This window comes from Furipterus horrens, unplaced genomic scaffold, assembly GCF_987537825.1.
Source record: "Furipterus horrens unplaced genomic scaffold, mFurHor1.1.pri manual_scaffold_17, whole genome shotgun sequence".
Taxonomy (NCBI): domain Eukaryota; kingdom Metazoa; phylum Chordata; class Mammalia; order Chiroptera; family Furipteridae; genus Furipterus; species Furipterus horrens.
Window position 1 is genome coordinate 50267305 of NW_028327187.1, and position 27629 is coordinate 50294933.

The following is a 27629-nucleotide window of genomic DNA, read 5'->3' on the forward strand; positions in this document are numbered from 1 at the left end:
CTTAACGTGTCCCGAAAAGGTTTCTGAATGAAGTGACATCTACACTGAAGACTTGAAGGGTGAGGAAGAATTAACCTGGTGAACGGGGGTTAAGAATGTTCCAAGTCAAAGGAACAACAAGTGCTAATGATGAGAGGTGAAAGAATGATTTGTTTGAGGAACTGAGTGAAGTTCAGCATGGCTGGAGTGCATGAGCTTAAGAATAGCAAGAAATGAGAATGAAATAGGAGGCCAGCGCCAATGGTGGGCAGACTTCAGGCTGATAGAAGAGAACCAACAGTGCCTCCAGGATCCCTGAGGAAGGCTGTGGGTAGATGTATGGGGCAGAGGTTTTAAACTCAAAGGCCTTCAGCGGCTAAGCAAAGATGTTGAGTTTAAAACAGTAGAGAACAGTGGTGCCTTCCGTGAGGTGGAGTGTGTAAGCTGTACCTAAATATATTAAATTCAAATTCAAAAACAAACAACAAAGCACTGTGCAGGACAAATGAACCACATCTGGTTTGAAGACTTCTAGAGAATATTTTTTTTAATTTAATTTTTATTGTATTTTTTACATTACCTTTTAGTCCCCTTATACCCTCTTCCCCCAGCAATCACCACACTGTTGTCCATGTTCATGAGTCCTTTTTCCTTTTTGCTCAATCCCTACACCCTCTATAGAATTTTTATAGCCACAAAAACAGTCCAAGTATAAAAAAAGAGGACAGAAAGGTTTCAGAGAAGATTTTGCACCCAAGTCTATTGTTGTCAACACATTTGTTCACAAAGGGTTTAATACTTACTTTCTGCTGTATTTGGTTAACTGTCCAGGAAGACTGCAAGTTTCTGAAGCTAGAAATGGTATTGTCTTATTTCATTTCCATAATAATAATTATTAAAATGCCAGGCACTGTTGTAAGTGCTTTATTAACCCACAAAGTTCCCATAACAACCTATGTGTGTGTGTGAGGGGGTACTATCAGTACATGTGTTTTTAGATGAAGAAACTGAGAGTCAGTTCACAGTAGCCAATAGACTTGAATTTGAAGCCCAGCTCCATCCCTACTAGCTGTGTGCTGTTGGACAAGTTACTTAACTTCTCTGAAGCTGTTTCCCAGATAATAAAGTCAATACTGCCTTTTTCATATAACATTGTGAGGACTAGAGGTAACGTATGTATAGTGTTTGCACAAAACACTAAAAAATGATGCTATTAATAATAACAACAATGTCAATAGTATGTTATGATAGAAAAAGAAAAGTGTGCAAAGTGTGTGTAAACATGGTACATGGACACCTAAAACATTTTGGAGGTTTTAAGTAAAGCTTCCTGGAAGAGGTGACCTTTGAGTTGGTCTCTGGTGTCAGATGGGCCTATTTTGAATCAGAGTTCTTTCACTTACCAGCTGTAGAACTCTGGGCAGATTACCATTTGAAGCTTTATTTCTGTCATATGGAAAATAGGGTTAATAATAACAATAACAGTGCTGAGTTCACAGAGTCATTCTGAGGATTAAATGGGATGATGCATATGCAACACTTAGTGCTATGTTTGGTACATGGTAAGCATTCAATGAAAGTCGGTCATTGTCATTGATGGTGTAGTGGTTGTTACTACAGTTTTGGATACAGGTTTTGAAGGCAGAGAGACTTCGATTTCTATTCTGGCTCTGGGCAAGTTACTTAACCCCTCTAAGTCTTAGTTTTCTCATCTATAAAATAGAGGTAACTACACTACCTGAGTAGAGTGGTTATTAGAGTTAAATGATAAAATCTCCTTAGCCCAATGTCTGGCAGAGAGTAAGTGCTCAATAAATGATAGCTATTGTTATTAGGCACAATGATGGCAACAGGGGGCACCCAACAAGTGTTATCAAATGACCACGTAGCCCTGGCCAAGTAGCTCAGCTGGTTAGTGTGTCATCCAGGGTCTGATCCCTGGTCAGAGCACATACTAGAATCAACCAATGAATGTATTAATAAGTAGAACAACAAATCTCAATCTCTCTCTCTCTCTCTCTCTCCTCTCTCTCTCTCTCTCCTTCCTCCTCTCTCTCTCTCTCTAAAAATCAACAAATAAAAATTAAAAAAATAGATGCCACCAGGGGCAGATCCAGGAAGTGCAGATCATTCTAAGAAGCGCCAACAAACAATAGGAGTCACAAAAATGGGGAGACAGAGAAACAACCCCCCATCGAAAGGAAAGGTAGAGTCCCCAGAAAGAGTGCTAAATGAAATAGAGGGGAGCCAACTATTACATACGGAATTGAAAGCACGGATTATGGAGAAGCTCAATGAGCTCAGCGGAAACTACAAAGAACTCCAGAAAAACTACAGTGAACTCCGGAAGAACTATAAGGAACTTACTGAGAATTATACCAGCATCAAAAAGGACATGGAAGCTATCAATAAGAGCCAGGAGGAAATGAAGAATACAATCTCTGAATTGAAGAACACAGTAGAAGGAATTAAAAACAGGCTAGAGGAAGCAGAAGATCGGATCAGCGAGCTGAAGGACAATGTAGACAAAAACTCACAGACAGTGCAACAAAATGAAAAAAGACTGAACAAGACTGAAGAGGCTCTAAGACAGCTGCAGGACAACATGAAACGTAATAATATCCGTATCACAGGAATTCCAGAAGGAGAAGAAGAGCAAGGGATAGAAAACCTCTTTGAAAAACTAATGACAGAAAACTTCCCTAACATGAGGAGAGAAAGAATCGTGCAAATCCAGGAAGCACAGAGGGTCCCAATGAAGATGAACCTCAACAGGCCCACTTCAAGACACATCATAATTAAAATGGCAACATTCAAAGACAAAGAGAGAATCCTAAAAGCAGCAAGAGAGAAACAACTAATAACATACAAGGGAGCTCCAATATGGCTATCATCAGATTTCTCAGCAGAAACACTACAAGCCAGAAGGGAATGGCAAAAAATATTCCAAGCAATGAAAAACAAAGGCCTACAACCAAGAATACTCTACGCAGCAAGGCTCTCATTCAAAATGGAAGGTGAAATAAGGAGTTTCCAAGACAAAAGAAGGCTAAAAGAATACATCTCCACCAAACCAGCATTGCAAGAGATGCTAAAGGGTCTGCTTTAAGAAGATGAAGAAACAGAGAGAGACAGAGAGGAACACGAGTACAAAGGGGGAAAATGACGATGAATAAGTACTGAAAGAAAGAAGGAACTTCTACCATTTGCAACAACATGATTGGAACTAGAGAGAATTATGCTTAGCGAAATAAGCCAGGCAAGAAAAGAAAATTACCTTGTGCTATCACCTGTTACAGGAAACTAATGAACAACACAAACAAATGAGCAAAATTGAATCAGAGGTATGTAAACAAGGAATAAACTAACAGTAACAAAGGGGGAGATGGGAGGGAGAGAAGGGGTAAGAAGGGGAAGGGTCTAGTCAAAGAACATGTATAAATGACCCATGGACATGGACAACTGGGTGGAGACTGAATGTGGAAGAAGGGGGGGCAGGGTACAGGGAAGCAAGAGGGGGAAAAAAGTGAGACAACTGTAATGGCAAAACAAACAAACAGAAAATTTTTTAGTGGGGGGAAAAAATAAAAATATAAAGAATAGAAATGCGAGTTCAGTGCATATTAGGACAAGGATTTTCCTTCACACTGTATTTTTTTTCTCCCTATCTGATCCCTCCAGAATTTGGCATTCTAAAGAAGTAAGTAATGACCTAACTTTCTTTTCATAAAACTAATAAGACCAGTTGTTAATAGAGGATTTTTTTTTCTTTTTTAACTAAGACTTTGAATGGAATGTCATGCCTAAAGAAGACATGCTTGGGCTTTGGTTGTTACCAAAAAGCCCTGAGCAACTGGGACTGACTTTCAAAGGTAATAAAAGTCCACGACATAAAAGGCCTGGTAACTTCGATGGATGAGCGGTCCATAGCAATCTTTCCAGGGAAGGAATGAAGATTGTTTTCCTGAAAGATGGCTAGAAGGGACCTTAAGGCACAATGGAAAACCAGGAGGACCTGGAAAAGACAGGTGTTTACAGGCAAGGCTGAATGCCAGGTATGTGGATCTGCTTCTGTGCCTTGAAGGGGAGACTGAAGGTCACCCTAAATGTTCCTTGTGTAAGTTCCAGCAAAGCAGAACTAAAAATCATAAGTGATCATTTGCTGCTCTTGTTGTGTTTATGCAAATGAACAGGATAAATTAAAAATGGATTTAATGCAGTCCCTTTAATGACAAGGAGGGTAATCTTAGGGAAAAAAATCACAATTCAAAGAAGATCACAATGCCCAGTGGTAGACTATAAAGTAGTGCAACTAACCGTCTTTAAAGTTTCTTTTCATTTAAAATTTGTTTTCATTTGAAAGTTAAACTATGTCTGTGGCATTATCAAAGATGTTTAATTTACAGGCAAGAAGAATGTCAAATGCCTTGCAACTGGATGTCTTTCCGATAAGACAGTCCTACAGATCTATAAACTTGTGTGTGGGTTATGTTACATAAATTAACATGTGTTTTCTGTTTTCAAAAGGCATAAGCCTACGATCTCATTACCTGAGTGATTGTCTGTACGTATAGGCCTCACTTAATCCTGTCTGCATCGCTGCCTCCTGAGACTCAATGGTTTGGCTGAACTAAGTGGCTGGGTTGGTGAAGAACGGGGTGGTCTGTGGGCTTCACTTTAAAACTGGTTTCTCTTTTCTATCCTAATGGCTTGGACAGAAAGAGCCCAGAGGCCTGAGAGGGGGGAAACCTAAAATATTTTCCTCAGTCCAAACTAAGTATAATGGGCAAAAGGGTTTTGGACAGGTGAGATGTACCTGGCATACCTTCCTCCAAAGAAGCCCTTCTTTTCCCTAATGTGGGACATTGAAAAATTAATACCTGTCTTTTGTCATCTAGTGGTTATGGATTGAATGATGTCCTTTAACCCTGTTGCCCCCAGAATACAACAAGGATGCCAGCCTGTTAAACCAAGCATGCCGTTGTCCAGAGATAGCCAACCAACCTGGAGTCTGCACGATCCTTCCCCTTGTAGGAAGACCACCCTCCCCTCCACACCCCCACTCTTATTAGGGATTTCTTGACCCAAGGGTAGGTAGGACGACGACCATGTCCAGCTTGAAGCAGCTAGAGGAGCTCGAGACCTTCGTCCATTGTCCTTTATAAGATTGTAAAGGGTCTTAAGTCTGAGAGGGAGGGATTGTTATTTTTTATTGTTAAAATATTTAACTAATTAATTAATTATTTTTTAAAAAGAAGAAGAAGAATATATAAAAGGGTCAGGCGGGAGAGCTTGTATGTACGACCCATGGGCATGGACTTGGAGAGGGGATTGTTGGGGAAGGGGGCTGCTGGGCGGAGGGGAGCAAAGGGGAAAAAATTGGAACTATTGTAACAATATAATCAATAAAATATACTTAAAAAATATGTGAAACAAAGAATAAAAGCCCAGTGATTATAAAAAAAATTTTTTTAATAAAATAAAGCTTAAAAAAACACAAATGACCTACTAGCTGATGGGTCTAAAGTATTCCTATTCTGTAGCTGAGAGAGGAAAACTCACCAGCTTCAGCTTTGACATAAAGTAGACATGAAACTGTCTCTAGCTGAAAAGTTTTGGTATCTTATAAATATGAAAATCGTTTCAGAACTTCCTGTTATTCAGTAACTGATAGTTCTAAACTGGCATATAAATATGACTTATGAGTATGTGTAAAAGTGACTAAGCAATATGGGGAAATGGTCCTGCTGGTTACTTTTCTCCATCAATAAATAACCCATTATTTGATAAAGCAACAATCTCATTTCCCTAAGAAAATACCAGAAAGGACATTACACAGAACTTTAAAAAGCCTTGTTTTGTAAGCCTTTGGTAAGTATATATTTAGATAATGATAAACCAAGACCTTAGGCTAGATTTGCAATCCACACTCATGCTGCCCCATTTCTGTGGCTGTAGTTGCACAATCAAATGGAAAAAATGTTCAAAGAGACCAGAAGTCCTAGTCCAACATTTGGACTGATTAAATTTCCTAACCCCATTTCCTTCTCTGGCTCTTTCCAAGCCAGACTAATGGCTTCCATACAAGACAGGCCCTCAGAAAAGTCATCTAGCAGGTCAACATTCTCTCTGCCTCAGGTTTCCTTTTCATTCCTCTCTCCTCTGGGGCCCCAGAATCTTCCTACTCTCCAGTTCCTCCCAATCCTTCCCTACAATGTCCTATGCAAAGTAACTTTCTAGGACATAGAGAACTCATGCCTTCCCTCCCATAAAAGCTGACTTGTCTTGTAGGTCACTCCTTCAGGGCTCTTCTATCAGTTCTCAAGGCAACAGGAGATAAAACTGTAACAGTATAGCCACTTCTTCCCATTGTCTCAACTCTGGAATGCTGACATGCTCAGTTCATTGCCCCAAAGAACAGGTTCACGAGCTTCTCTATGATGCCAGGCTATGAATCCTAGGTTTCTTAAAGTTGGGCTGGAGTTGCTGTATGAAACCTATGATAGCTACCAACTAGGCATTCTGCTCACAGGAGCGCATTGACTTGTGGGGTGTTTCATCCAGATAGAGCAAAACTCCTCGTGAAGTTAAGTGGGACAAGCCTAGGGTGCAGAGTAAAATGAAGTAAAATGGAGGTAATAACAATACCAACCCCCCCAGGGATACTGTGATGATTAAATCAAATAATACATGTAAAGTTTTCAGAACAATGCCTGGCACATTGTAAGTGTCTAATAAATGTTAGTTGTTCTTACTCCTACCCACTGAAGATTGGGTGGCTAGCCTGAAAGGATTCTGACCTGACACAGCTCCTGAAGCACTGTGCCTTTCACAGTGCTTCTCTTGTTTTTGGAGCCCACTCACTCAGAGCAGTGGTCACATCCATTCAAGGACCATACTTAGGGCTTCTGATTCCTTCTTTTGCCCACCTGCCTAGCCTCTCTCCTTCCTGCCTGCCTGCTGCTAACTTCCTTTACCTTAGTGTGTTTTCTCTCATAATAACTCAGAAGTCACACTGGCAGCAAATATGTGCTGTGGACATATTTGTTTCACTCATATTGGTAAATTTTTAAGATTTCAGTTGCCTGACAAATTCTTTAAAATTCAGGAAATTTCCTTTAAAAAGCTGGGTTTTTTTTTTTTTTTTTTTAAGTTTTAAGATCCAGCAACACAAGCCTAAAGCACACTTGGTAAATATCCATTGCCTCGAGGTGGTGTCTGCCCCCTTAAAAACATCTGGGGTTCAAATCAATGATTTGGAACATAAGGAAGAAAAAAAACAGTCAACCAGTGCAGAATGAGGGAGCAAGAATTGAAAAAAATGAGGACAACTTCCCAAATTTTGTGAAGGAGATGGACATACAGGTCCAGAAAGCACGGAGGGTTCCAGGCAAGCTGGAACCAGAGGAGACCACACCAGGATGCATCATGATTGAGATGCCAAAGGTGAAAGATAAAGACACAGTCCTGAGGGCAGCAAGAGAGAAGCAGACAGTTGCCTACAGGAGGGGTGCCTATAGGACTATCAGCTGATTTCTCAGAGGACACTTTGCAGGCAGGAAGGGACTGGCAAGCAGTATTCAATGTGATGAAAAGTAAGGACCAAGGATGCTCTATCTAGCAAAGCTATCATTTGTAATGGAAGGTCAGATGAAGTGCTTCCCAGACAAGGTGAAGCTAAAGGAGTTCATCATCACCAAGCTATTATTACATGAAATGTCAAAGGGACTTATTTAAGAAAAAGAAGATCAAAACTATGAACACTAAAATGACAACAAACTCACAAGTATCAACAACTGAATCTAAAAAGTAAAAACAAAATTCAACTAAGCAATCCAGAATAGGAACAGAATCATAGGTATGGAGATCATTTGGAGGGTTACCAGCTCGGAGTTGGGAGGGGGAGAAATGGGGAAATGGTGCAGGGACTAAGAAGCATAATCAGTTGGTACAAAATAGACAGGGGGATGTTAAGAATAACCTAGGAAAGGGTGAAGCCAAAGAACTTATATCCACGACCCATGGACATGAACTAAGGAGGGTGAGATTGCTGGAGGGAAGGGGAATACTGGGCAGAGGAGAGCAAAGGGGGAAATATTGCAACTACTGTAACAACATAATCAATAAAATATACTTAGAAAAAAAACTGGAACCTTAATCAATAACAGAAAACAAGCTTATCTTCCCTGGTGGTCAAGGAAGGGGCTCAGTGTTCACAGAACTCCATTGCCTATCTGTACTTCATGAAGGGAAGGGAAGAGGTGTTCCTTTCGTTCTGGGAGAAGTTGCAATTTCCTGGAGTATACACATTGAAGGCAAAAGGTTTATGGTTGTATAGAAATAATATAATAAGTAATAATAATACAAGAATAAACTCTGCATTTCGTGTACTCATAACTGTTAACCTACTTTTGCCCCACCCTGTGTGTGTGTATATATATATATATGAGGTCTGTCTGGAAAAAGTACAGCCATTGTTAATATAATGAGAATGGTTTGTGTGACATCGATGTAACCTGGCAGTCAAGGAGAGTAGACTGGAATGTGCATGTGTGAACAATGACAACTTCACTGTATTAATCAGTGGGGGCAGTAGACGTCATTGAGTGAGCATGTGTACTATGTGGCCGTCACATTCAAAATGATTGAATGGGTAGAGCAATTAATCTATATCTAATTTTGTATTAAGCTTGAACATTCCTCCACAGAAACTATTCCAATGATTCAGGAAGCTGCAGCTATGGTCAACTGGTGATTGGAAGCTTCACCAGAACAACACATCTTATGCAGAGTTTTTTGGCAAAACTTCAAATCACCCAGGTGACTCAGCCCCCTATAGCTCAGATTTGACGCCCTGTGACTTCTAGCTCTTCTCAAAACTAAAATCACCTTTGAAAGGGAAGAAATTTCAGATTATCAATGAGATTGAGGAAAATATGATAGGGCAGCTGATGATGGTGACTGGGAAAACTGTGAGGTCCCAAGGTGCCTACTTTGAAGGGGACTGAGGCATCATTCTCTTATGTACAATGTTTCTTGTATCTTGTCTCTTCTTCAACAAATATCTCCATTTTTCATATTATGTGGCTGGTTACCTTCTGGACAGACCTTGGATACTGAATGTTTGCATGCTGTTGTAAACTCATTTCTCTTTAATCAAAGAAGTCCACATTGTGTCTATGTCAACTAAGCTGTCTTTTTTCCCCAACAAATAAGACTTTGCCTATGGAGTTTATATGATCATGTGTTATTCAAATATTTTGGGCTGCTTTGTAGATACAATAATAGACCTATTCCTGGAAAACATTCTGGAAACTTTCTGCAGGTTGGGATAGACAGGATACTAATGTTAGCTCAGCTAAACTTCTCCAAAGGGGCAGTCAGCATCTGGGGAGAACCAGGGGAGCTGAAAACCCTGCCAAGCGGCTAGGCATGGCAGGAATAATTCCAGAGTACACCTGCCCCAAATGTCTGCAGCTCAGTTCTTATGAACTTGGGAGTAATGATAATAAACACCCAGCTTAATACTGCACACCAGGCATTGTTCCATTACCTTACAACAATCTGAAGAGAAAGGTCCTATTATAATCTCCACTTTTATCAATAAGGAAACTGAGGCACAAGGGTTAAGTAACTAACTAAGATTGCGAAACCAACTAGTATTAAATGAGTATTCTAAACCAGGCAGTTAGTCTGTAGAATTTGTACTCCTAACCACTACACCATGGTCCTCAGTAAGGTCATGGGACCACCAATATCTGAATCACCTAGGAACTCTTCAGAGATACAAATTCTCAGGCCTTGCCCCCAGAATACCTGAATCAGACACTTTGGGGATAGGACCCAAACATCTATGTTTCTTTTGTTTGTTTTTTGTTTATTTTTATTTTTTATTTTTTTCAGAGAGAGGGGATTGGAGGAAGAAAGAGAAAGAAAAGTAGAGAAACATCAATTGGCTGCTTTCCTTGTGCACCATGACTGAGGATTGAACTTGTAACCCAGGCATGTGCCATGACCAGGGTATCAAACTGGCAACCTGGCAACCTTTTGGGTTGTGGAAGGACACCCAACCAACGGAGCCACACCAGCCAGGGCCAGAGGCCTCTGTTTTTAACAAACCCTCCAAGTGACTCTTGTACAAGCTCAAGTTTGAGAACCAATGTTCTAGGAAATAGGGACTCCCATAACTGTAATGAGCACAGAATATTGACTACTGGAAAGAGCTGATAGAATGTGAAGTCACTTGAATGAGAAATGAAAGACTTGGGGTGGGGGAAGAGGGAAATCATTCTCCCACCAATTTGTTCCAGTACCCATGATTCCATTACTAGCCACCCATTCCTTTGGGTTGTAAAGGCTTCATGATTTAGAAGACATCTTTATTAAAATGCAAAACCTCTGATAAAAAGAATGCCATAACCCAAATTACTTATGGAATTTTATGGAGAGTGACCAATGATTTGTATTTGCCCGGGACTGAAGGGTTTCTGGGGATGCAGAACTTTTCAGTGCTAAAATAGACAGTCCCCCTACCGTTCGGATCTCCCCAGGACTGAGATGGTTCTTGAGATAGAGGATGTTTGCTGCTAAAATCAGAAAGTCCTAGGCAAACCTGGACAAGTTGGACATTCCTTAACATGGATAACAGATCTGCATGTTGGAAGCATGGAACGGACTATATATAGTAAACACTGCCACAAGGGTGAGTTAGAAGCCACACAGCTAAAGATACCCCAACTTTAAGCATGAGTTAGACAGAAAATTTTTTAGGTTTTTGTTTTCCAGACTTCAGCAAATGGATGGAGGTAAGCTTTTACACCTAGCAAAGACCCAAAGGGTTATTAGGACAAATAATAACTGCAGGAACAGACCTTTCCATGAAATTTAGTGCTAAATGATAACTCTTAAGAATTACTCTCCCAAAATGAAAATAAATGAGCTCTGGAAATCATTAAAAAAGAATTACTCTCCCAAAAGTTATGTAAATGACAGTGCATATGTGAGACAGAATATAATGCCCCCATTTAAAATTGTGGTAACAGGACTTCTGGCCAAGATGGAGGTGTAGAAAGACACCTCCACAACTAAGAAGGAATACAACTACCTCAAAACTAGAAACAACCAGAAGTTCCAGAAGATCAAACTGCATTGAGGTCTAGCAAACAAGGATATAAAGAAGAAACGGAGAGGACACGGTGTGGTGGTGGCACCAGTGGTGGTGGCAGCGGCGGCAGTGGCAGGCCAGTGGGAAGCGCAGTCACATGTTTTAGGGGGTCAGGAGGGGCGCCTAGGGAGCTTTCCCAGCTCCTCACTGGACCTCGCAGCTCACGGTCCTGGTGCTGGGGAGGGTTGGACATGAACTAAGTGGGGTGGGATTGCTGGAGGGAAGCGGGTACTGGGGGGAGGGGAGCAAAGGAGAAAAAATTGGAACTACTGTAATAACAATCAATAAAATATACTTTAAAATTGTGATAAGATTCTTTTTTTTCAGTTTCTATTTTAAAATTTTATTTTATTTTAATTATATTTTGTTGAATATGCTATTACAGTTGTCCCATTTTTTTCCATTTTTCCCCCCTTCACCCAGCACCCCATACTCCATCACACAACCTGTACCTGTACTCCATCACACAATCTTCCCACCATTTTTCATGTCCATGGGTCATGGGTATAAATTCTTTGGCTACCCCATTTCCTATACTGTACTTTACAGCCCAATGACTATTCTGTGATTACCTACTTGTACTTCTTAATCCCCTCACCTCTTCACCCATTTCCCACACCCCGCTCCCATTTGGCAACCCTCAAAACGTTACAGAACCCCTGGGCTGCTCCAATTGAAAACAAACCCACAGGCTCTTTAGTTAGGGGCCTGATTGCCCGCCACCAGAATTATAACTCCCAATACCAGAGTTCAGTGAAAAGAAAAAGAATTGTTTATTTAACAGTTATATAGATTTAGTTATTTGTGGATTTCTGTTGTTAAGTCTTATGTTCTTTAAAACACCCATAAACATGTATCCTTGCCTCCCCCCCTACCAAACCAGGCTAGTTTTAGAAAAGTCAGAGAAACCCTTTCCCTACTTTCCAAACACAGTTCAGCTTTACCAGTAGCTGCCAATCACTCAGTTCTGATTGGGGAGGCCTCGTCTGTGTTATGGGGTCCACCAGCTTTTAATCCAGAACCTTGTGGATTCTTGGCCTCCTTGTAAACTGCATAGTTAGTCCTTTTGTAATCCACATGGTCAGTCTGTTCCCAGTCAAATCCGCACAGTCAGCCTCAGCCTCAGTCAAATCCACATAGTCAGCCTGCCTAAAATGTCTGCCGCTTATTTTTAAATCCCTGACTACGTCCTCTGATGCAGTGGGTGTGGTAACCAGTTCTGACCATTCACAGAACCTCACGCAGGATCTGTGGGCTTTCTCCATACCATCCCCTGGTCCAAGTCTCCTCCCATCTACCTGAGGCTTTGGATGCATTAAAGCCATTTTGCATAAAAAAAGACACTAGCCACCAGCCTCAGGCATGTGGAGGCATTCTAAAAGCTGCTTCCTTTTCCCCATTCCCCAGCCACAAACTCTGGGGTTTTTTGGAACACCCCTGTTTCTGTAACAAAAATACTCTCCTTATACATGATTCTCTTTATGTTTTTCTTGTTTGCTTGTTTTTTATATTCAATTGTTGAAAGAGATACATTTTTTGCCACATTATTTTTCATAGTTTTGATCTTCTACTTTTTCTTAAATAAGTCCCATTATTATTTCATGTAAAAATAGTTTGGTGATGATGAACTTCTTTAGTTTATTCTTGTTTGGGAAGCTCTTCATCTGCCCTTCGATTATAAATGTTAGCTTTGCTGGGTAGAGCAATTTTGTCTGTAGATTCCTGCTTTTGATAACTTTGAGTATTTCTTGCCAATCCCTTCCAGCCTGTAAAGTTTATTTTGAGAAATCAGCTGACAGTAATGGGAATTTTCCTGTAGGTAAATAACTCCTTTTCTTTTGCTGCTTTTAAGATTATCTCTTGGACCAAGATGGCCGTGGAGTAGGGACAGTGTTCTCAGATCGCTCCTGTTAAGGAGACAATCCAGGAGGAAAAAATGCGGGGAGGAATGACTGAACAAGGTGGGCAGAGTGACTCTCAATCAACTAACCAGAGAAAAAGATCCACCAAAAAGTAGCTGAAATACAACCAGACAGATTAAAGAAATATCATCAAGGACAACACAGACAGAGATCCAGGAGGTCGGAGGAGTAAGTGGAAGCTACACTAACCCCCTCCCAGGACCAGCCAGTGCTGACTCAGCCCCAGTACAGCAGACAGACCATCCCCCTCCAAGTGGTGTCATACTAAGGGGAAATAAAAACCCTGCCTACAGGAATTAAGTTGCCACACCCACGGTCCTTAAGCCTGACGGCTGATCACAGATTGAGTATAGTAACAACTAAAGAAGAGAGACAAAGGCAGTAGATCCCTGGAAGTCTCCAACAGGCTGCCTAGGGCCAGTCCGGTACATGATCTGACGCTACCAGAGGCAGATCCAGGAAGAACTGATCATTCTAAGAAGCACCAACAAACAAAAGGAATCACAAAAATGGGGAGACAGAGAAACAACCCCCCATCAAAAGGAAAGGTAGAATCCCCAGAAAGAGTGCTAAATGAAATAGAGGGGAGCAAAATATCAGATACGGAATTTAAAACATGGATTATGGAGAAGCTAAATGAGCTCAGCGGAAACTACAAAGAACTCCAGAAAAACTACAGTGAACTCCAGAAGAACTATAAGGAACTTACTGAGAATTATACCAGCATCAAAAAGGACATGGAAGCTATCAATAAGAGCCAGGAGGAAATGAAGAATACAATCTCTGAATTGAAGAACACAGTAGAAGGAGTTAAAAGCAGGCTAGAGGAAGCAGAAGATCAGATCAGCGAGCTGGAGGACAACGTACACAAAAACTCCCAGACAATGCAACAAAATGAAAAAAGACTGAACAAGACTGAAGAGGTTCTAAGACAGCTGCAGGACAACATGAAACGTAACAATATCCGTATCATTGGAATTCCAGAAGGAGAAGAAGAAGAGCAAGGGATAGAAAACCTCTTTGAAAAACTAATGACAGAAAACTTCCCTTACATGAGGAGAGAAAGAGTCACGCAAATCCAGGAGGCACAGAGGGTCCCAATGAAGATGAACCTCAACAGGCCCACCTCAAGACACATCGTAATTAAAATGGCAACATTCAAAGACAAAGAGAGAATCCTAAAAGCAGCAAGAGCGAAACAACTAATAACATACAAGGGAGCTCCAATAAGGCTATCCTCAGATTTCTCAGCAGAAACACTACAAGCCAGAAGGGAATGGCAAAAAATATTCCAAGCAATGAAAAACAAAGGCCTACAACCAAGAATACTCTACCCAGCAAGGCTCTCATTCAAAATGGAAGGCAAAATAAGGAGTTTCTCAGACAAAGGAAGAGTAAAAGAATACATCTCCACCAAACCAGCAATGCAAGAGATGCTAAAGGGTCTGCTCTAAGAAGATAAAGAAACAGAGAGAGACAGAGAAGAACACGAGTACAAAGGGGAAAAATGACAATGAATAAGTACTTATTCGTAATAACCTTAAACGTAAATGGATTAAACACTCCAATTAAAAGACATAGGGTAGCTGAATGGATTAGAAAGAATAACCCACATATATGCAGTCTACAAGAGACCCACCTTAGAACAAAAGATCTACACAGACTGAAAGTAAAGGGATGGAAAAAAGTATTTCAAGCAAATGGACATGAAAAAAAAGCCGGGGTAGCAATACTTATATCAGACAAAACAGATTTCACAGCAAAGTGCATAAAAAGAGACAAAGAAGGGCATTTCATAATACTTAAGGGAAAAATCCATCAAGAAGATATAACCCTTATAAATATATATGCACCCAACTTAGGAGCACCCAAATATGTAAGGAAAATTTTGAAAGACTCCAAGAAAGATATAGGCAGCAACACACTCATCGTAGGGGACTTTAACACCCCATTGTCAACAATGGACAGATCTTCAAAGCAAAGAAACACCAAAGATATTGAGGCACTGAACAACACTTTAGATCAAATGGACTTAGTCGATATATATAGAAGTTTACACCCCAAAGAAGCAAAATATACATATTTCTCAAGTGCACATGGAACATTTTCAAAGATAGACCACATGGTAGGACACAAAGCAAGCCTCAATAAATTCAAGAAAATTGAAATTATATCAAGCATCTTCTCAGATCAAAATGCCTTAAAATTGGAAATCAACCTCAAGGAAAAAACTCAAAAACATTCAAACTCATGGAGAATGAATAACATGCTATTAAATAATGAATGGGTTAACAATGACATCAAGGAAGAAATCAAAAAGTTCCTGGAAACCAATGATAATGAACACACAACAACCCAAAACCTATGGGATACAGCGAAAGCAGTCTTAAGAGGAAAGTTCATAGCAATACAAGCCTACCTAAAAAAGCTAGAAGAATCCCTAATAAAAAATTTAACCCTACAGCTACAAGAACTAGAGGAAGAACAACAAGCAAAACCCAGATCAAGCAGAAGAAAGGAAATCATCAAGATCAGAGCAGAATTAAATGACATAGAGTCTAAAGTAACAATTCAAAAGATCAACAAAAGTAGGAGCTGGTTCTTCGAAAAGATAAACAAAATTGACAAGCCTTTAGCCAGGCTCATCAAGAAAAAAAGAGAGAGGACCCAAATAAATAAAATCAGAAATGAAAGAGGAGAAATCACAATTGATACCACAGAAATACAAAGAATTATAAGAAATTATTACGAACAACTGTATGGCAAGAAATTTGACAACCTAGAGGAAATGGACAGATTCCTGGAAAACTACAGTCTGCCCAAACTGAATCAAGAAGAAGCAGAAAGTCTGAATAGACCAATAACAGCTAGCGAAATTGAAGCAGTAATCAAAAAACTCCCAGCACACAAAAGCCCAGGATCGGATGGCTTCACAAGTGAATTCTACAAAACATTTAGGAAAGAACTAACTCCTATCCTCCTCAGACTATTCCAAAAGATACAAGAAGAGGGAAGACTCCCAAACTCGTTCTATGAAGCCAGTATAACCCTAATTCCAAAACCAGGTGAAGATACAACAAAGAAAGAAAACTACAGACCAATATCGCTGATGAACATAGATGCTAAAATCCTCAACAAAATATTGGCAAACCGGATCCAGCAACACATTAGAAAGATCATACACCACGATCAAGTAGGATTCATCCGAGGGATGCAAGGATGGTTTAATATTCGCAAATCAATAAATGTGATACACCACATAAACAAAATGAAAGACAAAAACCACATGATCATATCAATAGATGCGGAAAAAGCATTTGATAAAGTACAACACCCATTTATGATAAAAACTCTCAGCAAAATGGGAATAGAGGGAGCATACCTCAACATAATAAAGGCCATATATGAGAAACCTGAAGCCAACATCATACTCAATGGGCAAAAACTGAGAGCATTCCCCCTGAGATCAGGAACAAGACAAGGATGTCCGCTCTCTCCACTCCTATTCAACATAGTCTTGGAAGTTCTAGCCACAGCAATCAGACAAGAAAGAGAAATAAAAGGCATCCAAATTGGAAAAGAGGAAATCAAACTGCCATTATTTGCAGATGACATGATAGTGTACATAGAAAATCCTTTAGACTCCACAAAAAAACTACTCAATCTAATAAGTGAATTCGGCAAAATAGCAGGATACAAAGTCAATATTAAGAAATCAAAGGCATTTTTATACACCAACAATAAAAACACAGAGATAGAAACTGAAAGAAAAATCCCATTTACCATAGCAACAAGAAAAATAAAATACCTAGGAATAAACTTAACCAAAGAGGTAAAAGACCTGTACACAGAAAACTACATAACACTGAAGAAAGAAATTAAAGAAGATACAAATAAATGGAAGCGTATACCATGCTCATGGATGGGAAGAATCAACATCATTAAAATGTCCATACTACCCAAAGCAATTTATAGATTCAATGCAATCCCTATTAAAATACCAGCAACATATTTCACAGACCTAGAACAAATACTTCAAAAATTTATATAGAACCAAAAAAGAGCCCGAATAGCCACAGCAATTTTGAGGCAGAACACAGTAGGAGGAATCACAATACCTGATATCAAACTATACTACAAGGCAACGGTAATCAAAACAGTCTGGTACTGGCATAAAAACAGACATATAGATCAATGGAAAAGAATAGAGAGCCCAGAAATAAGCCCAGGTTCATATGGTCAACTAATATTTGACAAAGGGGGAAAGAACATCAAATGGAGTGAAAAGAGCCTCTTCAACAAATGGTGTTGGGAGAACTGGACAGAGACATGCAAAAAAATGAAACTAGACCACCAGCTCACACCATACACCAGAATAAACTCAAAATGGATCAAAGACTTAAATGTAAGCCGTGATACCATAAAAGTCCTAAAGGAAAAAATAGGCAAGAAAATTTCAGATATCCCACGTAGGAACGTTTTCACTGATATATCTCCTAAGGCAAGGGAAATAAAGGAAAGAATAAACAAATAGGACTACATCAAACTAAAAAGTTTCTGCTCAGCTAAAGAAAACATCAGCAAGATGCAAAGGAAACCAACCATATGGGAAAATATATTCGCCAATGACATCTCAGACAAGGGATTGATCTCCAAAATATATAAAGAACTCATACGACTCAACACCAAGAGGACAGACAACCCAATTAAAAAATGGGCAAAGGACCTGAACAAACACTTCTCCAAAGAAGACATACAGAGGGCCCATAGACATATGAAAGTATGCTCAACATCACTAGCCATCAGAGAGATGCAAATTAAAACCACAATGAGATACCACCTCACACCAGTCAGAATGGCAATCATCAACAAATCAACAAACAACTTGTGCTGGAGAGGATGCGGAGAAACGGGAACCCTGGTGCATTGCTGGTGGGAATGCAGACTGGTGCAGCCACTGTGGAAAAGTTTGGAATTTCCTTAAAAAACTAAAAATGGAACTGCCTTTTGAACCAGCAATTCCATTGCTAGGATTATATCCAACAAATTCCGAAACACCAATTCAAAAGAACCTGTGCACTCCAATGTTCATAGCAGCACTATTTACAATAGCCAAGTGCTGGAAACAACCTAAATGCCCATCTGTAGATGAGTGGATCAAAAAACTATGGTACATTTACACAATGGAATTCTATGTAGCAGAAAGAAAGAAGGAACTTCTACCATTTGCAACAACATGGATGGAACTAGAGAAAATTATGCTTAGTGAAATAACCCAGGCAACAAAAGAAAAATACCTTATGCTGTCACCTATTACAGGAAACTAATGAACAACACAAACAAATGAGCAAAATTGAACCAGAGGTATGTAAACAAGAAGTAGACTAACAGTAACAAGGGGGGCGGGGGGGAGGAAAAGAAAGGTGTAAGGGGAAGGGTCAAGTAAAAAAAAAATATATATATATATGAATGACCCACAGACAGGGGCAACTGAGTGGGGACTAAATGTGGGGGAAGGGAGGGACAGGGTGCAGGGAAACAAGAGGGCTAAAAAAGTGAGACAACTGTAATGGAAAAACAAACAAAAAATTTTTTTAGTGGGGGAAAAATGAAAATATGAAGAATGGAAATGCCAGTTCAGTGAATATTAGGACAAAGATTTTCCTTCACGTTGTATATTTTTCTCCCTATTTGATCCCTCCAGAGTTTGGCATTCTAAACAAGTAAGTAATGACATAAGTTTCTTTGCATAGAACTAATAAGACCAGTTGTCAACAGAGGTTCCTTTTTTTTTTTGACCAAGTCTTTGACTGGAATGTCAAGCCTAAAGGAAACATACTTGGGCTCAGATTTTTACCAAAAAGCCCTGAGGAACTGGGAATGACTTTCAAAGGTAATAAAAGCCCGTGAGATAAAAGGCCTGGTACCATGGTTGGTTGTGCGGTCCACAGCAATCTTTCCAGGGAAGGAACGAAGGTTGTTTTCCTGAAAGATGGCTAGAAAGGACCTTAAGGCACAAGGAAAAACCAGAAAGACTTGGAAAAAACAGGTGTGTACAGGCAAGGATGAATGCCAGATATGTGGCTCAGCTTCTGTGCCCTGAAGAACAGACTGAAGGTCACCCCAAATATTCCTTGGGTAAGTTCCAGCAAAGCAGAACTAAAGATCATAAGTGATCATTTGCTGCTCTTGTTATGTTTATGCAAATGAACAGGATAAATTAAAAATGGACTTAATGTAGTCCCTTTAAAGACAAGGAGGGTAACCTTAGGGAGAAAAATTATTATTCAAGGAAAATCACAATGATCAGTAGTAGAGTATAAAACAGGGCAACTAACCGTCTTAAAAGTTTCTTCTCATTTAAAATATGGTTTCACTTGAAAATTAAACCATGTCTGTGATATCATCAAAGATATTCAAGTTGCAGGCAAATAGAATTTCAAGTGCCTTGCAACTGGATGTCTTCCCAATAAGACAGTCTTACAGATTTAGAGACTTGTTTGTGGGTTATGTTACATAAATTAACACGTGTTTTTTATTTTCAAAGGACATAAGCCTATGATCGCATTACCTGAGTGATTATCTGTACGCATAAGCCTCACTTAATCCTCTCTGCAGCGCTGCCTCCTGAGACTCAACGTTTTGGCTGAACTAAATGGCTGGGTTGGGGAAGAATGGGGCGGTCTGTGGGCTTCACTTTAAAATGGGTTTCTCTTTTCTATCCTAATGGCTTGGACAGAAAAGGCCCAGAGGTCTGAGAGGGGGAAAACCTAAACTATTTACCTCAGCCCAAACTAAGTATAATGGGCAAAAGGGTTTTGGACAGGTGAGATGTGCCTAGCACACCTTCTTACAAAGAAGCCCCCCCCTTTTTTTTTCCTAATATGGAACATTGAAAAATTAATCCCTGCCTTTTGTCATCTAGTAGTTATGGATTGAATGATGTCTTTTAACCCTTTTCGCCAAATCTGTTGCCCCCAGAACACAACAAGGACACCAACCTGTTAAACCAAGCACGCCGTTGACCGGAGACAGCCAACTGACCTGGAGTCTGCACGATCCTTCCCCATGTGGGAAGGCCACCCTCCCCTCCACACCCCCACTCTTATTAGGGTTTTCTGGACCCAAGGGTAGGTAGGACGACGACCATGTCCAGCTTGAAGCAGCTAGAGGAGCTCGAGACCTTCGCCCATTGTCCTTTACAAGATTACAAAGGGTCCTAATATTTGAGAGGGGGGGATAGTTAATTTTTATGAACCAGGGTTATGGACTTGGGGGTGATTGCTGGGGGAGGGGGGTGCTGGGTGGAGGGGAGCAAGGGGGAGAAAATTGGAACTGTTGTAACAATATAATCAATAAAAAACATTAAAAAAAGATTATCTCTTTATCTTTAACCTTTGACATTTTAATTATGATATGTCTTGTAGTGGGTCTCTTTGCATCCATCTTGTTTGGGACTCTCTGTGCTTCCTGGACTTGCATGTCTATTTCCTTTGCTAAATTAGGGACGTTTTCTTTCATTGTTTTTTCAAATAGATTTCCAATTTCTTGCTCTTTCACTTCTCCTTCTGGCACCCCTATGGTGTGATTGTTGGACCTCTTGAAGTTGTCCCAGAGGCTGCTTATACTATCCTCATTTTTTAAATTCTTTTCTTCTTGTTCTGATTGGTTGTTTTTTCTTTCCTTATGTTCCAAAACATTGATTTGGTTTTTAGCTTCATCCACTCTGCTGTTTTTTCCCTGTAAATTGTTCTTTATTTCAATTAGTGTATCCTTCATTTCTGACTGGATCTTTTTTATGTTGTTGAAGACATCACTAAATTCCTTGAGCATCCTTATAACCAGGGTTTTGAACTCCACGTCTGATAGATTGCTTATTTCCATTTTGTTTAGTTCTTTTTCTGGAGTTTTGATCTGTTCTTTCATTTGGACCGTGTTTCTTTGTCTTCTCATTTTGGCAGCTTCCCTGTGTTTGTTTTTATATTAGGTAGAGCTGCTTGACTCCATGTCTTGGTATTGTGGCCTAATGTAGCAGGTATCCTGTTGGGTCCAGTGGCACAGCCTCCCCTATCACCCAAGCTAGGTACTCAAGGTTCACCCTTAATGTGTGCTGAGTGCACCCTTCTCTTGTAGTTGAGCCTTGGTTGCTCTTGGATGGTCAATGGGAGGGATTCACCCACACCACTTGGTTGCAAGGGCTAGCTGTGATCACTTACCTCCACCCTCCACCTTCCATGGAGGATCCGCTGTGCAGGGGCAGGGTGGTGGTGGTCTGACGTGGTTTGTATCTGTCCACTGGGTGCACAGGCTCTCGGGTTTCCCAGGTGGTGCAGGTCAAGGTCAGCCCCAACCTGTGTTCTGCCTGGGGCTACCCTGCATGAGCTTTGAAGCAATCTGAGATGGCTGCTGCTAGTGCTGGCTTGAGGCTACTTAGCAAATGGTTTGAGGGCTTAGAGCTTCCTGAGACTGGCTGCTGCTTGTTTGATAGGATTTAGAAAGTTGTAAAGCATGAGCCAAGGCCAGACTTTCATATGGAAAAGTAGTGGTTAACAATTTGGGTGGGCCCATAAATTGGATGGGATGAAGTGTCAGGAGATCTCCAGTGTGAGGCAAATCATGTTAGCCAGGTTGATGGAGTCTCAGATATGGCACCCATCTGCTGTATCTGGGCTCTGTAGAGAGAAGGTTTAGAAAAGGAACAATGACTTGTGCTCCCCTTGATATCAGACACTTCAGTTTCTCCCTGTATGCCACTGGTGCCTTTCAAGCTGCTACCCTGGTGCTGGAGCTCAGAGGGAGGGAGTCTGAGTAAGTTTGTGTGTGGGTTCTTTAGGAGGGACTACTTGGGACTCCAGACATTTCTTCCACTGACTCAATTTCCACTGGTTTTTGCCATCAGAAGTTGTGGGGACTTAGCTTCTTGGCATGGGAACCCCAGGATGGGGGCCTGGTATGGGGCTGAGACTCCTCACTCCTGAGATATCCCTTCTGAATTTTTATCCACCACACGTGGATGTGGAACTACTGCGTTCTGCATCTCTGCCTCTTCTACCAGTCTGGATGGATGTGGTTTCTTTAATTCTGTAGTTATCAGACCTCCATTCAACTCAATTTCTGATGGTTCTCAATGGTGGTTGTTCCATAATTTAGTTGTAATTTTGATGTGGTTGTGTGAGGAGGCAATTCATGTCTACCTATGCTGCCATCTTGACTGGAAGTCCGGTAACAAAGATTCTTAAAGCCATGAAAAAAATGTTCCTTAAAAGGAAAAAACAGTAAAATTTTGAAGTACTAGAATTTTGAACTGGTATAATCTTAGCGATGTTGTTACCAAACTGCTTTGTGAGCCTGACACTTCAAAAAGCAAAACTCAAAGCACCAGAGTTTAGAGTAAGGAAAACTTTATTGATATGAAGGCACAAACCAAAATGACTGGAGACATAATAATGCCTTAAATCTCCCTTCTTTCTCACTGGACTAGGTTAAGCATTTTTAAGGGGTTAGCGGGAACAGGTTTGTGGAGGTGCTTGTGGAAGACCTTGGGACTTGGCCATTTATGGTAAAGTGGTGTTAACACCAGACCTTCCTGAACAACCAAGCCGTTGATTCTGAAAGTTTCCCAGTGTTCAATTTCTGGTTATGTCCTGATCTTTGGTTCTGGGGAAGTGGGGGGAGGAGAGAATCAAGACTTTGGCTCTGGGTACAGCTGGAGGTCAAATTTCTCTCCTCTGCACAAGCTTGGACTGCATGACTTGCGGTTTTGGTCTTTTGTCTCTGAAAAGCAACTCAGTATCTCGGTAAACAGGATAGGACCATTTTGAGCTGGTTCTGTAGTTACAATGTCAAGGAAGTGTGCAGTAATAAAGGCTGGGAGAGATAAACGCTACGATGTTATTATTAGTTAGCACTGGATGATGGGATGGTGCATGGGTGATGTTTTCTGCCTGTGAATTCTTGTCTGTAAAGTCCCAAATTTCTACATTAACATGTAGTCAGCAAATAATCAAAATAAATGAATGAGGGAAACAAAGGAAGATTTCTCCACGGTGGACATGTTGGAGGAGAATTACCCAACGTGGGAGGTGCTGAGGGAACTGCACCTTCTCCAGTGAAGATTTCCCAGCATGCAGCTATAGGACAAGAGGTCCAGGCACCTTTTTCTGGGGCTGAAGAGAACACAGAGGACTATGCTGCTGCCAGGAAGGACTTCATGGACTAACATTTCCTCAAACAACCTGAAGAACAAGGGAGGGGACTCACTTCTGCTATAACCAACTATTGTCTGATTTTTCAGAGACTGTGCTGCTCTGGCTATATTGTTGCTGCCATCTGCCACTTTGTTGAAAAGTTAACCAGGAATCTTGGTTGGACAATGTAGTTGAGTATGGAGTGAGATTAAAGAGTAACTTTATGTTTTTGGCCATTTATATAGCCTGGCTTTGGGGTCAATTTAGTTAGAATGAGGTCTTTAGGCATTCCCTGGGAACACTGAAGGGATAGATATTCATGGGTGGCTCTGGGGGTGGGGTGTGGTCAAGTGCCCCTTTTATTTGTCTCAGGCGCTCTAGCAGGGGCTTTGGGAGCTTTTGGAGAAATGCCTTCACACAGGTGCCAGTGGAACATCTCTGATGTTCACTTATCTTCTTACCCTGATTGGTACACCTACAAGGGGACAGTAATACTCCTAGTTGGCCTTATTCCTTGCTCTAACACTCAGGGTCTTAACCAGAAGACAGAGTGGGTATAAGCGTGAATTAGAGGAGTGGCCACAAATCCTCTCTACCCTTCACTGTAACTTCATGGAGGGCTTTCTGATATGCATCAAGGTTAGAATATGAAAATGAATGACTTCCAGTGGTATGGGGATTTGGAAGGACAGCAACAAAGGGGTCCATGGTTTCTTGTGGGTGAGTTTTCTCCTCCACTGTTCTTCCACATTAGTATTAAACTCAATGCAGAGAGACTAAGCAGGACAAGGGGAGAAGCAGGGAAAAGATGAGAAAGTAGTTGCCAGGTTCTTCTGGTCCAACTGTAAACCATAAAGACAGGGTAAATGGAGTCTGAGGTATTTTCATTGTCAAGATCTGCTCACCAGGGTAAGAGAGTCAAAATGGATTTGAGACAGAATCTTATGACTGTAAATAAAGACTGCATTTCCTGAACATATTTCATGTGTCACATTAGTGTTCGGAACCAAGTGCAACAGCAGACAACTGAAAAGTGTCTTGGTGTAGTATTGTGGAGGGAACTTGGAAATTTGGGAAGCACAACTAGACTTTCAGCTTCCTTTCCTTTGTTATACTCCTGCCATAGTTTGCACATAAAAGAGGTCAAAGCCAGGGGAGAGAGGGGTGGCCTGAGAAGTCCTTTTACAAAGACAATATGATGGAGTCACTCATCATGGGATAAGCCTTTTAAGCTGAGCTTTCTACTCACAACACATTATTCCTGCCTGTTGTAAATTTAAATCCTTCTACCTGCCTTTCTTCCCTAAGAATATTTTATTTTTCAAGCCCCATCTATCACTGCTCCCCAACAAGAACCATCCAATTTAGCCAAGCTTCTCATCTTAGTTTCCCTAAATTGTACTGTAAACCTCCCACCTGCAGGATTTCCTGACATTCTTTCCTGGACTGTCCTCTTTTGGAAGGCCAGACTATTCTCCAATTCCTGAACACAAAGACTCACCAGGTCTTTGCCTCAGCTCAGTGGTGCATTTTAATTGCTTCATCTGGGTCTCTGTTTTTCACCTGAACAAAAGCTGTTTACTCTGTTGCTTCAAGGTGTCAGTGAAGTTTTGTGACAGGAAGCATTTATGCAGGATGTATATTGTTCTAAAACTTAGTCAGCCACTTGGGGGCCACTGCCTGCGTGTAGGGGCACCAAATAGTCCCTGTAAAAAGTTTCAATATGTAAGTATGTAAGGGCGTTAAATGTTCTTTGTAAGAAGTAGCAAGGACTTGCTAAAAGGCCTTGGAAGAAGGAATGTAAGAAGGAGTGTTATAGCAATTAGTGATTTACAAACTAAAAGGACTTCAGCCTCTATCACCTCCCATTTGCTTGCTTGTGTCTGGTTTATAACATTTGTGAAGGTTGTGCTTTGCAGAATGTCTAGCCCTTTGAAAATAAATTGCTTCACAGGGAGTTAGTCCCTGGCTGAAAAGCTATGCTGCCGCCGAAGATAACCTTATAGCCTTGCAAATTTCTTTCCTGTTACTGCCAAGACATCTCTGCAGTCCTGCCCAGTCCCCTCTTCCTAAGGCTGTTTCCCGCCAAAGAAGAAACAAAGAGACTGCACCAGTATAAAAACCCAGCGTTTAGACTCCATTGGAGGTTGGAGCATGTTAGAGACCTGCTCAGGGTCTGCCCAACTGCTGGCCTTTATTAAAAACCCTTTGCTTAACTTTATACACCACTTCAGAGTGTTCAATCTCGCCTACGTAGACGTAACATGCATACATGAAGTGGACTGCACCCAAGAGACCTACAGCTAGGTAAAGACATTGCTGGATATCATTCATTTCCTATAGTAAGACAAACAGGTGCCCAGGGCTGCTGATGGAATGGGGAAGCCCTGTGAACAATGGCTCTTAAATAACAATCCTGCAGTACCCAGACTTTATATAGTCCTTAGAATTCAAGGAGGTCACAGTGCTCCTTAATATCAAAACATGCTCTCAGTATATGAACACAACATCAGTGACCTATTAACAGTAGCATTTGCCAGCAGCATAGGTGAGGCTGCACCCAGTCTTTCAGTCTCTTACTACTTGTGACTAAGGGCAGTTATTTAACAGCCATGGCTGGGCCTTGGAGGGGAGCAAAGCTAATTGATCCATAAAGTGCCTAGAGCTCTAAGCACCTCAGATTACCAGCCAGAAGTGCTTTGTTCCCTCAAGAATCATGGTCTTCAATTCCTCACATGACTTCTGGAGAGCAGGCTCTGGAGTTTGACTACATGAATTTAAATCTTGACTCTTCTTACTAACTTTGGAAATTACTCAACCCTCCTATGCCTCAGATCATTCATTTGTAAAGTGAAACTAAAAATAGTACCTGCCCCTTAAAAATTTTATCAGAATTAGAGATAATATATATCAAGTGCCTAGAGTGATGCCTGTCATTTACTTGATTCGTTGTGGCTGCTACTATTATTCACTGTTGTCCAATGAGAAAACCAATAGCTGAATATCTTGCTCTGCAGGCTTTGGTTTGCTCTAATAACCTGGTGCCAAAATCTTCCACATCTTCATTTGGTTATCAAACTAGATTCCTTGACAAACATGTATCACACACCTCCAGCCCTCAGCTCTCAACCTCTGCCCATTATGACATTATTTGGTGTTTTTGGGACATTGAAGAAATATTATCTCTGCCTGTTACCCAGCAAACTGGGACTTGTTCATGTGGTGCCTTGGCGTATGACCCAACAATTTGTGTTGAGAAAAACAGGTCTTTATTTACAATATTGCAACCTTGGGGTGCTGGGAGCACTCCTGCTTGGAGTCCTGTTCTATCATGACACCCAGCACTTCCCTTGCTCCCCAAAAGGCTATAAGCTAAAACCAAGCCCAATAGCTCCTCATCCCTTATTTGTCAGCTGTCTCCTTCAAGAGCTGGAGTACATTTTCTTCAGTCTCCATATAATAGTTCAGGAAAGCATATGCCATGTTACACTGGATCATGGCGAAGTCCTCTCCATGTGTCCCAAGTTCCAAGAGTCCAGATACAGTCCAGATCTGCAAGGCAGAGTCCTTGGTGGCTTCAGAGTCAACCAGAGCAGGCACAATCAAAGCAGCAGCATGACTGCTTTCCTACAACCCAAGGCTGATAGACGGATCCTGACTACAAACTGCATAGCTGCTTGCTGCTTCCCACATGGCTGCTATAACATCCTCCTACATCATGGCACACCTCCATCATGTTTCTTCCTCTCAAGGTGGCCCACCCTTCTTTTTAAGTCCTGAAAGTCAGTACACCTTTTGTCTTAGGGCAGGAGCACAGCTATTATCAGCTTGATATGGATATGCAAAGTACCTTAAAAGCTGTATTTTCTCCTTCCCCTCTATCATCAACCCTGTTTCACCTCCTCAATGAGCTCTATATTGACCTCTGTAAATGAGCCAAAAGGAAGGCAACTTTAGCAGCATACATGCCCTATTGTTAGAGTAGAATGAGTAGCAGAGGGGAAATAAAGGCAGGACCTTCACCACTGCAATCTAACAAAGAACTTAATAGAGGAGGCTAGAAGCAGAGGGAGACATGTCTCACCCGTTAACTCAGCAGCCCTGGGCTTGGTCTCATAATATTGCCAGGTGTTCCAACATCACAAGAAATACTATGTTAGCATGGGAGGAGGAAAGTCCTTGAAATTCTATGTATCCTTTCCACTACCTGGAAAGGAAAGCCTTTGAAACTGTGCTTTCATCCCAAGGACAGAAAGGTGAGAGAGGGTGCATAGTGCCCAAAGGAAAGAGCCAATAAAATAACTTCGGTTAATTGCCTATCTCTGGTCACTATCTATTATACAGAATATCAATCAATCAATCAATCAATCAATCAAT